This window comes from Panulirus ornatus, chromosome 19 (genome assembly GCF_036320965.1).
Source record: "Panulirus ornatus isolate Po-2019 chromosome 19, ASM3632096v1, whole genome shotgun sequence".
NCBI lineage: Eukaryota > Metazoa > Arthropoda > Malacostraca > Decapoda > Palinuridae > Panulirus > Panulirus ornatus.
In genome coordinates, this window is record NC_092242.1 from 50,915,248 (window position 1) to 50,929,640 (window position 14,393).

General features: G+C 41.6%; 2 protein-coding genes across 2 annotated transcripts in view; both read left to right on the top strand.

Moving 5' to 3' along the window:
* LOC139755500 (uncharacterized) overlaps positions 1 to 14,393 on the top strand; it is a 75,138-nt gene that overhangs the window by 19,677 nt on the left and 41,068 nt on the right. The gene's annotated exons all lie outside the window — the stretch shown is intronic.
* The window catches only part of LOC139755497 (uncharacterized), a 28,943-nt gene continuing 17,780 nt past the window's right edge, over positions 3,231 to 14,393 (top strand). The window contains exon 1 of the mRNA XM_071673838.1: positions 3,231 to 7,313. The gene's annotated coding sequence lies outside the window, so the exon portion shown is untranslated. The remainder of the gene's footprint in view (positions 7,314 to 14,393) is intronic.

Sequence of the window (14,393 nt, forward strand, 5' to 3'; positions counted from 1 at the left end):
TCTTACCCTTACGTTACTTACTCGATCAAACCACCTCACACCACACATTGTCCTCAAACATCTCATTTCCAGCACATCCACCCTCCTGCGCGCAACTCTATCCATAGCCCACGCCTCGCAAACATACAACATTGTTGGAACCACTATTCCTTCAAACATACCCATTTTTGCTTTCCGAGATAATGTTCTCGACTTCCACACATTCTTCAAGGCTCCCAGGATTTTCGCCCCCTCCCCCACCCTATGATCCACTTCCGCTTCCATGTTTCCATCCGCTGCCAGATCCACTCCCAGATATCTAAAACACTTTACTTCCTCCAGTTTTTCTCCATTCAAACTTACCTCCCAATTGACTTGACACTCAACCCTACTGTACCTAATAACCTTGCTCTTATTCACATTTACTCTTAACTTTCTTCTTTCACACACTTTACCAAACTCAGTCACCAGCTTCTGCAGTTTCTCACATGAATCAGCCACCAGCGCTGTATCATCAGCGAACAACAACTGACTCACTTCCCAAGCTCTCTCATCCACAACAGACTTCATACTTGCCCCTCTTTCCAAAACTCTTGCATTCACCTCCCTAACAACCCCATCCATAAACAAATTAAACAACCATGGAGACATCACACACCCCTGCCGCAAACCTACATTCACTGAGAACCAATCACTTTCCTCTCTTCCTACACGTACACATGCCTTACATCCTCGATAAAAACTTTTCACTGCTTCTAACAACTTGCCTCCCACACCATATATTCTTAATACCTTCCACAGAGCATCTCTATCAACTCTATCATATGCCTTCTCCAGATCCATAAATGCTACATACAGATCCATTTGCTTTTCTAAGTATTTCTCACATACATTCTTCAAAGCAAACACCTGATCCACACATCCTCTACCACTTCTGAAACCACACTGCTCTTCCCCAATCTGATGCTCTGTACATGCCTTCACCCTCTCAATCAATACCCTCCCATATAATTTCCCAGGAATACTCAACAAACTTATACCTCTGAAATTTGAGCACTCACTCTTATCCCCTTTGCCTTTGTACAATGGCACTATGCAAGCATTCCGCTAATCCTCAGGCACCTCACCATGAGTCATACATACATTAAATAACCTTACCAACCTGTCAATAATACAGTCACCCCCTTTTTTAATAAATTCCACTGCAATACCATCCAAACCTGCTGCCTTGCCGGCTTTCATCTTCCGCAAAGCTTTTACTACCTCTTCTCTGTTTACCAAATCATTTTCCGTAACCCTCTCATTTTGCACACCACCTCGACCAAAACACCCTATATCTGCCACTCTATCATCAAACACATTCAACAAACCTTCAAAATACTCACTCCATCTCCTTCTCACATCATCACTACTTGTTATCATCTCCCCATGTGCGCCCTTCACTGAAGTTCCCATTTGCTCCCTTGTCTTACGCACTTTATTTACCTCCTTCCAGAACATCTTTTTATTCTCCCTAAAATTTATTGATACTCTCTCACCCCAACTCTCATTTGCCCTCTTTTTCACCTCTTGCACCTTTCTCTTGACCTCCTGTCTCTTTCTTTTATACATCTCCCACTCAATTGCATTTTTTTCCTGCAAAAATCGTCCAAATGCCTCTCTCTTCTCTTTCACTAATAATCTTACTTCTTCATCCCACCACTCACTACCCTTTCTAATCAACCCACCTCCCATTCTTCTAATGCCACAAGCATCTTTTGCGCAATCCATCACTGATTCCCTAAATACATCCCATTCCTCCCCCACTCCCCTTACTTCCATTGTTCTCACCTTTTTCCATTCTGTACTCAGTCTCTCATGGTACTTCCTCACACAAGTCTCCTTCCCAAGCTCACTTACTCTCACCACCCTCTTCACCCCAACATTCACTCTTCTTTTCTGAAAACCCATACCAATCTTCACCTTAGCCTCCACAAGATGATGATCAGACATCCCTCCAGTTGCACCTCTCATCACATTAACATCCAAAAGTCTCTCTTTCGCGCGCCTGTCAATTAATACGTAATCCAATAACGCTCTCTGGCCATCTCTCCTACTTACATATGTATACTTATGTATATCTCGCTTTTTAAACCAGGTATTCCCAATCACCAGTCCTTTTTCAGCACATAAATCTACAAGCTCTTCACCATTTCCATTTACAACACTGAACACCCCATGTATACCAATTATTCCCTCAACTGCCACATTACTCACCTTTGGATTCAAATCACCCATCACTATAACCCGGTCTCGTGCATCAAAACCACTAACACACTCATTCAGCTGCTCCCAAAACACTTGCCTCTCATGATCTTTCTTCTCATGCCCAGGTGCATATGCACCAATAATCACCCATCTCTCTCCATCAACTTTCAATTTTACCCATATTAATCGAGAATTTACTTTCTTACATTCTATCACATACTCCCACAACTCCTGTTTCAGCACATAAATCTACAAGCTCTTCACCATTTCCATTTACAACACTGAACACCCCATGTATACCAATTATTCCCTCAACTGCCACATTACTCACCTTTGGATTCAAATCACCCATCACTATAACCTGGTCTCGTGCATCAAAACCACTAACACACTCATTCAGCTGCTCCCAAAACACTTGCCTCTCATGATCTTTCTTCTCATGCCCAGGTGCATATGCACCAATAATCACCCATCTCTCTCCATCAACTTTCAATTTTACCCATATTGATCGAGAATTTACTTTCTTACATTCTATCACATACTCCCACAACTCCTGTTTCAGGAGTAGTGCTACTCCTTCCCTTGCTCTTGTCCTCCAAACCACTCTTCCCCTTTACCCTTGAGCTTCGTTTCACTCAGAGCCAAAACATCCAGGTTCCTTTCCTCAAACATGCTACCTATCTCTCCTTTTTTCACATCTTGGTTACATCCACACACATTTAGACACCCCATTCTGAGCCTTCGAGGAGGATGAGCACTCCCCACATGACTCCTTCTTCTGTTTCCCATTTTAGAAAGTTAAAAAATACAAGGAGGGGAGGATTTCTGGCCCCCCGCTCCCGTCCCCTCTAGTCGCCTTCTACGACACGCGAGGAATGCACGGGAAGTATTCTTTCACCCCTATCCCCAGGGATAGTATATATATATATATATATATATATATATATATATATATATATATATATATATATATTTTTTTTTTTTTTATACTTTGTCGCTGTCTCCCGCGTTTGCGAGGTAGCGCAAGGAAACAGACGAAAGAAATGGCCCAACCCCCCCTCCATACACATGTATATACATACGTCCACACACGCAAATATACATACCTACACAGCTTTCCATGGTTTACCCCAGACGCTTCACATGCCTTGATTCAATCCACTGACAGCACGTCAACCCCGATATACCACATCGCTCCAATTCACTCTATTCCTTGCCCTCCTTTCACCCTCCTGCATGTTCAGGCCCCGATCACACAAAATCTTTTTCACTCCATCTTTCCACCTCCAATTTGGTCTCCCTCTTCTCCTTGCTCCCTCCACCTCCGACACATATATCCTCTTGGTCAATCTTTCCTCACTCATCCTCTCCATGTGCCCAAACCACTTCAAAACACCCTCTTCTGCTCTCTCAACCACGCTCTTTTTATTTCCACACATCTCTCTTACCCTTACGTTACTCACTCGATCAAACCACCTCACACCACACATTGTCCTCAAACATCTCATTTCCAGCACATCCATCCTCCTGCGCACAACTCCATCCATAGCCCATGCCTCGCAACCATACAACATTGTTGGAACCACTATTCCTTCAAACATACCCATTTTTGCTTTCCGAGATAATGTTCTCGACTTCCACACATCAGCGAGGTAGTGCTAGGAAACAGATGAGTAATGGCCCAAGCCACCCATGCACACATGTATATGCATAAATGCCCACACACGCACATATACATACCTCCCACATGTTCCCTGTATATCGTAGAAGGCGATTAAGAGGGGCAGGAGTGGCATTACAGTTTCTAAAAGTTGGAAGGAGCCAATTGAGGAGTGCTTGTCCACCTAGAAGACTCAAGCCAGGCTGTCTGAATGTGTGTGAATGTAACCAAGATGAGAAGAAGGTAGAGAAAGGATTAGTTAGTATGTTTGAGGAAAGGAATGTGGTGAGGGGTAAAGTAAGGGATTAGTGTAAGAGTGAGCTGAGGAAGGCTTAGTACTTCCAAAGGATGAGTTGTGGGAATGTGTTTGTGTAAGGAAATGAACTATAGACTGACATGGATGAAAATGAAGTGGATTACAAGAGGTGGGTGATTGTAAGTGCCTATGCACCTGGCCACAAGAAGATTGATGAATAGAGCCAACTGTTTTGGGAGAAGCTGAGTGGTGTATCATCAGTTTTGATGTGAGGGATCGGGTAATACTGATGGATGACTTGAATGCAAAAGTAGGTAATATGGCAATTAAGAGCATAATCAGGGGCATGAGGTATTCAGTAAGATGAATGGAAATGATGAAGATTTTGTGGAATTGTGTTCTGAAAAAGGACTGGTGATAAGGAATATATGGTTAAAGATAAAAGACATACCTAAGTATATGAGGAGTAGGAAAGATGGTAAGCTGGCATTAATGGACTATGTACTAATTGATAGACATGGAAAAGAGACTCTCCTGAGTATGAATGTGAGGAGAAAAGCAGGTGATGGGATATTTGATCATTACCTGATGGGCACCAAGGTGAAGATTTGTAGAGGATATTGAAAAAGAGAAAATGACATGGATGAGGAGAGGGTAGTGGAAGTGTGCTTGAAAAATAGGATTGTGTGAAGGGCTACCAGGAGAGATTGAGTGTTGAATGGCAAAAGATGAGAGTAAATGAAGCTGGGGGAATGGGTTAGGAATGGGAAGTATTAAGGGAAGCAGTGCTGGCAATTATGAGAGAAGTGTGTCGCCTGTAGGAGGTGGGAAGGTGAGAAAGGGTAGGGAATTGTGGGATAAAGAAGTAAAGTTGCTTGTGAAAGTGAAAAGAGAGATGTATGGGCATTATTTACAGGGAAGATGTACTAGTGATTAGGAGAGGTTTGAGAAAAAAGGACAGGAGGTCAAGAGAAAGGTGCAGGGGCTGAAGATGAGGGCAATAGAGAGTGAGTGGCGGCAGACATCAGAAAGAAAAAGAAAATGTTTTGGAAAGAGAATGACAAGTGTGAGGTAAACAAGAGAACAACTGGGAACACTGGTGAAGCAGCAAATGGGGAAGTGGTTACAGGCAGAGATGTGGTGAAGATGAGATGGAGAGAGTACTTTGGAGGATTGATGAATGTTTGATGATAGGGCGGCACATGTAAGATATTTGAGTATGGGGAGGTATGCAAAGTGATAGAGTCATGGTAAGTGGTCTGATGAAAAGATGGGAGGTGGTGAAAGCTTTTTGTATGATTAAATAGGGAAAGGTAGCTGGAGTAGATAGTATAGTATAGAGTAGATAGCAGTTGAATTTCTTTAGAGAGGGTGACTTGTGTTGTTGATTGGTTGGTCAGCATTTTCAATGTGTGTGTAAAGTTCTTGGTGAGATGTTTGAGGATTATTGAATGCTTATATAGTGCCACTGTATTAAAAGAAAGGGATGAATGTGAATATTTTAATTAATGAGATATAATTTTGTTGAGTGTACCACATAAGCTGTATGGAAAAGTGATGATTAAGAGGATAGTGGCATGCTCAGAGTATCATATTCGGGAGGAACAGTATGGATTCAAGGGCGGTTGTGGACATTTGGACCAGATTTTTGCTTTAAAGAATGTGTTGGATATGGAGAAAATACACGAAAGGGTTGATAGAGGTACTTTTTGAAAGGTGTTATGAACACATGGTGTTGAAGGAAATTTGTTTGAAGCAGTGAGGGGTTTCTATCAAGAGAGTAAGGTATTTGTGCAAGTAAGTAGAGAGGAGAGAAAGTGGTTCTCGGTGAAGGTGGGTTTGCTGTATAAGTGTATGATGGCACCATGGCTATTTAATCTGTTTATGGATGGCATGATGAGAGAGTTAGATCCAGTGGTCCTAGAAAGAGGAGCAGGTATGCTGTTTGTTGTGTGCTGATGACTCAGCACCAATGGCAAATTATCCTTTGACCACTGGTATCACCTGCGGAATGCTTTGCCTAAAGGAGCTGACTGCAAGTATCCTATACATGGAATCTCATTTTTAAGAAGTTTGCACATGGCACTAGGGTTGTTAATTAGTCATAATTCTTTTACTTGCATCTCAGAGTGTATTTTCTGATGTTAATCCATATTTCATCTGCTCGAGTGGCCAGTGACCATCATAATCCCAAAGTGTATGGTATAGCAATTTTACCTTGCATAAGCCATACAAGAAAATCCAAATTATTACGTGGACTTATAAGATATGCTTGACTTGGAGAGTTTAGAAGGAGAATGATAGTTTATCTAAGGAACAGTTTTCATGATTATATAGAAGAATGAAGACATCATAATACCAACAGTGAGTGTGAAGATGATCTGAGTCCCAGTGTGAGGAGGGTAGGTGGTAGCAAAAGGAAGTGGCATTGTTGTATCAGCAGTATGCCTCATGTGCATAGACAGATGCCATCTTCACTCATTAACACAATTTGTTTTAGATAGAAATAAGTCAGGCAGGGAGGTGCTTGTTCTTTCACTGAGAATTTTGAAGACCTGAACTGTATCTTGGTAAATTTTTTTTTAGTGGTTTGATAGACATGATAGTTACAGAAAAAAACCACTGTTATGGTTTTGTGAAGGAATTGCATCCAGCATCTCCAAGTACCCCTGGCACATATGTAATGTTTGTGCCAACATCACTCAAGGGCAGAGAAGAGTGCAAATAACAGTCTGTATGTGTTCTGGAAGTGATGTGCCTCTGTGCATGTGTTCAATTTTTGTGATGCACCACACAAAAGCAAAATTACTTTACTAAATATAGAAGAGAGTGCAGTGTGTGAATATGTAAATATATCCTGAATATGATGTGCCTCTGTACATACATTCATGTTTTTAGACGTACCATTTAAAAGCAGTTACTGAAGATAGAAAAGTTTAGTGTGTAAATATGTAAATATATGAATTTAAATATATAAAAAGAAATAAAGCATCTATCATTTGCAAAGGGAGAAATAGTATTTTTGTGTAAGGAAACTACAACTTTTGTGTTGTAAAGTACAAACTTATTGCATCATGTGGCAACGGATGCATTGTACGGCTGGAAGAGTTGGCTCTGGCACTGACCTTGACTCGCCTGAATAGATAATCATCTGTGATCCTCGTTACACATGTGAGTACAAAGTTATTACATTTTCTTATATATGTGTGTTTTAGAAAAAGTGAATCTTTCATATGGCATAGAAAAATGAAACATATTTTTTTAAATTTCTAAAAGTCTTGCAGTGGGGTTGGACATGATATATAGGGCTGCTGCAGTCATTAGATCAAGGTGAGGAACTGAAAAAGCTGGTGTCTGACTTTGGGAGTATTTGAAAGTTAAGAATGAGTATAAAAAACAGGCTTATTAGGCATAGTAGTGCAGAAACTGGTGAGTTGGGGTGTGAGTTTGAACTGAGAAAACTAGGCAGAAATGAAGTATTTTAGATACCTAGGAGTGGACACGGCAGTGCATGGAGTCATGAGAACTGAAGTGAGTCATAAGATGGGAGAGAAGGTGAAGTTATAGTCTTGACAATGTTGTACAGATGCAAGGCATGGGCTGTGTATGAGAATGTATGGAAAAGGGTGAATATCTCTGCCTATTTCTAATTACCTATTTGTACAGTATGGGGAGAGAGTCCTACATTTATGGTACCCCATCTCTTGAAATTTCTATGCTGTCAAGTAGCATATAAAAACCTTTATAAATGTCAGCATTCACTGCCCACCCTAACATTAAACCACATTCTCAGCAACCTTTCAAACAAGATTTTTACTCAGCTTTTTGTTATGGCCTCTGGTTACTGTGGCTCTGCATCTCATAAAGAATTATTCCCAGTCAGTGTCATTCAGCTAATTTATAACCTTAAAAGCTCTCCCCTTTCCTTCATTGTGGGCAGCTTTATAGCCCTCAGCCTCTCATTGCAACTCATTTCACTTAAATCACATGTGATTCAGATGAGAAACTGCAGAGGTTGGTGACTGAGTCTGGTAAAGTGTATGAAAGAAGAAAGTTGATAGTAAATGTGAATAAGAGCAAGGTTATTAGGTTCAGTAGGGTTGAGGGAGGTAAGTTTGAATGGAGAAAAACTGAAGGAAGTGAAGTGTTTTAGATATCTTGGAGTAGATTTAGCAGCAGGAGGAACCATGGAAGCGGAAGTGAGTCACAGGGTGGGGGAGGAGGCGAAGGTTCTGGGAGCATTGAGGAATGTGTGGAAGGTGAGAACGTTATCTCGGAGAGCAAAAATAGGTATGTTTGAAGGAATAATGGTTCCAACCATGTTATGTGGTTGGGAGGCATGGGCTATAAACAGGGTTTTGCAGAGGAAGGTGGATGTGTTGGAAATGAAATGTTTAAGGACAGTATTTGATGTTAGGTGGTTTGATCAAGTAATGAAAGGGCTATAGAGATATGTGGTAATAGAAAGAGTGTGGTTGAGAGAGCAGAAGAGGGTGTGTTGAAATGGTTTAGACACATGGAGAGAATGAATGAGGAAAGATTGACAAAGAGGATCTATGTGTCATAGTTGGAGGGAACAAGGAGAAGCGGGAGACCAAATTAGAGGTGAAAGGATGGAGTAAAAAAGATTTTGAATGATCAGGGCTTGAACATAGAGGAGGATGAAAGGTGAGCAAGGAATGGAGTGAATTAGAATGATGTGGTATACTGGGGTCAATGTGCTGTCAGTGGATTCAACCATGGTATGTGAAGCATCTGGGGTAAACCATGGAAAGTTGTGTGGGGCCTGGATGTGGAAAGTTGTGGTTTTGGTGCATTATACATAACAGCTAGAGACTGAGTGTGAACGAATGTGGCCTTTTTTGTCTGTTCCTGGTACTGCCTCACTGGAGGGAGAGGGGGGAATGCTATTTCGTGTGTGGCAGGTGGCAACGAGAATGGATGAATGCAGCTAGTATGAATATGTGCATGTCTAAGTATGTATATGTCTGTATATGTATATACATATGTATATATATATGTATATATATGTATATATATATATGTATATATATGTATATATATATGTATATATATGTATATGTATATAGGCAGCAGGTTTGGATGGTATTGCAGTGGAATTTATTAAAAAAGGGGGTGACTGTATTGTTGACTGGTTGGTAAGGTTATTTAATGTATGTATGACTCATGGTGAGGTGCCTGAGGATTGGCGGAATGCTTGCATAGTGCCGTTGTACAAAGGCAAAGGGGATAAGAGTGAGTGCTCAAATTACAGAGGTATAAGTTTGTTGAGTATTCCTGGTAAATTATATGGGAGGGTATTGATTGAGAGGGTGAAGGCATGTACAGAGCATCAGATTGGGGAAGAGCAGTGTGGTTTCAGAAGTGGTAGAGGATGTGTGGATCAGGTGTTTGCTTTGAAGAATGTATGTGAGAAATACTTAGAAAAGCAAATGGATTTGTATGTAGCATTTATGGATCTGGAGAAGGCATATGATAGAGTTGATAGAGATGCTCTGTGGAAGGTATTAAGAATATATGGTGTGGGAGGCAAGTTGTTAGAAGCAGTGAAAAGTTTTTATCGAGGATGTAAGGCATGTGTACGTGTAGGAAGAGAGGAAAGTGATTGGTTCTCAGTGAATGTAGGTTTGCGGCAGGGGTGTGTGATGTCTCCATGGTTGTTTAATTTGTTTATGGATGGGGTTGTTAGGGAGGTAAATGCAAGAGTTTTGGAAAGAGGGGCAAGTATGAAGTCTGTTGGGGATGAGAGAGCTTGGGAAGTGAGTCAGTTGTTGTTCGCTGATGATACAGCGCTGGTGGCGGATTCATGTGAGAAACTGCAGAAGCTGGTGACGGAGTTTGGTAAAGTGTGTGGAAGAAGAAAGTTAAGAGTAAATGTCAATAAGAGCAAGGTTATTAGGTACAGTAGGGTTGAGGGTCAAGTCAATTGGGAGGTGAGTTTGAATGGTGAGAGGCTGGAGGAAGTGAAGTGTTTTAGATATCTGGGAGTGGATCTGTCAGCGGATGGAACCATGGAAGCGGAAGTGGATCATAGGGTGGGGGAGGGGGCGAAAATTTTGGGAGCCTTGAAAAATGTGTGGAAGTCGAGAACATTATCCCGGAAAGCAAAAATGGGTATGTTTGAAGGAATAGTAGTTCCAACAATGTTGTATGGTTGCGAGGCGTGGGCTATGGATAGAGTTGTGCGCAGGAGGATGGATGTGCTGGAAATGAGATGTTTGAGGACAATGTGTGGTGTGAGGTGGTTTGATCGAGTAAGCAACGTAAGGGTAAGAGAGATGTGTGGAAATAAAAAGAGCGTGGTTGAGAGAGCAGAAGAGGGTGTTTTGAAATGGTTTGGGCACATGGAGAGAATGAGTGAGGAAAGATTGACCAAGAGGATATATGTGTCGGAGGTGGAGGGAACGAGGAGAAGAGGGAGACCAAATTGGAGGTGGAAAGATGGAGTGAAAAGGATTTTGTGTGATCGGGGCCTGAACATGCAGGAGGGTGAAAGGAGGGCAAGGAATAGAGTGAATTGGAGCGATGTGGTATACAGGGGTTGACGTGCTGTCAGTGGATTGAATCAAGGCATGTGAAGCGTCTGGGGTAAACCATGGAAGGCTGTGTAGGTATGTATATTTGCGTGTGTGGACGTGTGTATGTACATGTGTATGGGGGGGGTTGGGCCATTTCTTTCGTCTGTTTCCTTGCGCTACCTCGCAAACGCGGGAGACAGCGACAAAGTATAAAAAAAAAAAAAAAAAAAAAAAAAAAAAAAAAAAAAATGTATATGTACGTACATGTTGAAATGTATAGGTATGTATATATGCATGTGTGGACGTTTATGTATATACATGTGTATGTAGGTGGGTTGGGCCATTCTTTCTTGTTTCCTTGCGCTACCTCGCAAGAAATGCATGAGACTGGGTATAGTGATGGGTGATTTGAATGCAAAGGTGAGTAATGTGGCAGTTGAGGGAATAATTGGTGTACATGGGGTGTTCAGTGTTGTAAATGGAAATTGTGAAGAGCTTGTAGATTTGTGTGCTGAAAAAGGACTGGTGATGGGGAATACCTGGTTTAAAAAGAGAGATATACATAAGTATACGTATGTAAGTAGGGGTGATGGCCAGAGAGCGTTATTGGATTACGTGTTAATTGATATGCGTGCAAAAGAGAGACTTTTGGATGTTAATGTGCTGAGAGGTGCAACTGGAGGGATGTCCAGTCATTATCTTGTGGAGGCGAAGATTTGTAGAGGTTTTCAGAAAAGAAGAGAGAATGTTCAGGTGAAGAGAGTGGTGAGAGTAAGTGAGCTTGGGAAGGAGACTTGTGTGAGGAAGTACCAGGAGAGACTGAGTACAGAATGGAAGAAGGTGAGAACAAAGGACATGCGAAGGGTGTGCGAAGTGAGAGGGTTAGGGAAAATGATTTGGTAAACAGAGAAGAGGTAGTAAAGGCTTTGCGGAAGATGAAAGCTGGCAAAGCAGTGGGTTTGGATGGTATTGCGGTGGAATTTCTTAAAAAAGGGAGTGACTGTATTGTTGACTGGTTGGTAAGGTTATTTAATGTATGTATGACTTATGGTGAGGTGCCTGAGGATTGGCGGAATGCTTGCATAGTGCCATTGTACAAAGGCAAAGGGGATAAAAGTGAGTGCTCAAATTACAGAGGTATAAGTTTGTTGAGTATTCTTGGGAAATTATATGGGAGGGTATTGATTGAGAGGGTGAAGGTATGTACAGAGCATCAGATTGGGGAAGAGCAGTGTGGTTTCAGAAGTGGTAGAGGATGTGTGGATCAGGTGTTAGCTTTGAAGAATGTGTCTGATGAATACTTAGAAAAGCAAATGTATTTGTATTTAGCATTTCTGGATCTGGAGAAGGCATATGACAGAGTTGATAGAGATGCTTTGTGGAAGGTGTTAAGAATATATGGTGTGGGAGGCAAGTTGTTAGAAGCATTGAAAAGTTTTTATCAAGGATGTAAGGCATGTGTGCGAGTGGGAAGAGAGGAAAGTGATTGGTTCTCAGTGAATGTCGGTTTGCGGCAGGGGTGCGTGATGTCTCCATGGTTGTTTGATTTGTTTATGGATGGGGTTGTTAGGGAGGTGAATGCATGACTTTTGGAGTCTGTTGTGGATGAGAGAGCTTGGGAAGTGAGTCAGTTGTTGTTCACTGATGATACAGCACCACTGGCTGATTCAGGTGAGAAACTGCAGAAGCTGGTGACTGAGTTTTGTAAAGTGTGTGAAAGAAGAAAGCTGAGAGTAAATGTGAATAAGAGCAAGGTTATTGGGTACAGTAGGATTGAGGAACAAATCGATTGGGAGGTAAGTTTGAATGGAGAAAAACTAGAGGAAGTGAAATGTTTTAAATATCTGAGGATGGATTTGGCAGCGGATGGAACCATGGAAGCGGAAGTGAGTCACAGGGTGCGGGAGGGGGCGAAAGTTCTGGGAGCATTGAAAAATGTGTGGAAGGCGAGAACATTATCTAGAAAAACAAAAATGGGTATGTTTGAAGGAATAATGGTTCCAACAATGTTATATGGTTGTGAGGCATGGGCTATAGATAGAGTTGTGCAGAGGAGGATGGATGTGCTGGAAATGAGATGTTTGAAGACAGTATGTGGTGTGAGGTGGTTTGATCGAGTAAGTAATGAAAGGGTAAGAGAGATGTGTGGTAATAAAAAGAGTGTGGATGAGAGAGCAGAAGAGGGTGTTTTGAAATGGTTTGGTCACATGGAGAGAAAGAGTGAGGAAAGATTGGCAAAGAGGATATATGTGTCAGAGGTGGAGGGAACGAGGAGAAGTGGGAGACCAGATTGGAGGTGGAAAGATGGAGTGAAAAAGATTTTGAGTGATCGGGGCCTGAACATGCAGGAGGCTGAAAGGCGTGCAAGTAATAGAGTGAATTGGAACGGTGTGGTATACCAGGGTTGACGTGCTGTCATTGGATTGAACCAGGACATGTGAAGCATCTGGGGTAAACTATGGAAAGTTTTGTTGGGCCTGGATGTGGAAAGGGAGCAGTGGTTTTGGTGCATTATACATGACAGCTAGAGACTGAGTGTGAACGAATGTGGCCTTTGTTGTCTTTTCCTAGCACTACCTTGTGCACATGCAGGGGGAGGGGGTTGTCATTTCATGTATGGCAGGGTGGCAGTCCCCACATGACTCCTTCTTGTCTCCCCTTTTAGAAAGTTAAAATATGTGGAGGGGAAAATTTCTACTCCCCTGGTCCCGTTCCCTTTAGTCGCCTTCTATGACACGCGGGGAATGCATGAAAAGTATTCTTTCTCCTCTTTCCCGAGGGATATATATCAACTAACTTCAGGGAGACTTAGAAAATTGTTTCAGAGAAAAATAGTAGTGTGAGAAAAACAGGAGAATGGGAACATTGTTGAAGGGGGCCATTGTGATGGTGGTAATAGACAGAGATGAAGGGAATAGGAGATGGAGTGAATACTTTGAAGGATTGCTGAATGTGTTTGATGACAGATGACACATGGGTGTTTGAATCAGTACGGTATGCAGAGTGAGAGAGTTTGGGTCAGGGAGGTATGTGAAGTGAGAGAGTCATACCAAGTGGTTTGGTAAAAGGAGTAGATATGGTGAAGTTTGCATGAGAAAGACAGACAGCAGTAGGCCTGATTGGCCCACAAATGGGTTGTGTGGTTAAAAAAAAAAGAAAAAGGATTTTAACTTGACAAGGAAATCTAAATCTGCTCAGCAGTTTTGTAAGCCGTCACCAACTCTCTGTTGCACATTAACCTTCTGCTGTCCCCATTAGCACTGTTGTTTATGCAGTTTATTTCTGGTATTTTTCTAATATCATACCTGAATTTATAGAATATTTGTCTAATTGAATTTTGAAGGTATTTAGTCTTTGCATTCATTATGTCTGACGGTAACTTATTCCAGTGCTCAACACACCCATAGGAAAAGAAGCTTTTTCCCATGTCTGTACTACATCTTAAAGATTTGAGTTTTATTACCTATGTCCTGGTAACCGTATTTTCTTGTATTTTGAAAAGATGTTCATGATTTACTTTATTGAGCTTGTTCAGAATTTTGAACAGTTTGATTAAGTTGCCACAAAGTCTACCTTTTTAAGGGAGAAGAGGTCCAATTGTTTTAGCCTTTCTTTATATACCAGATCTAAGGGATGGGATCAACATCTTTCTACTTACTGTAATTTTTCATGGTCTTCTTTATGTTTGGAGACCAAAACTGGAATGCATATT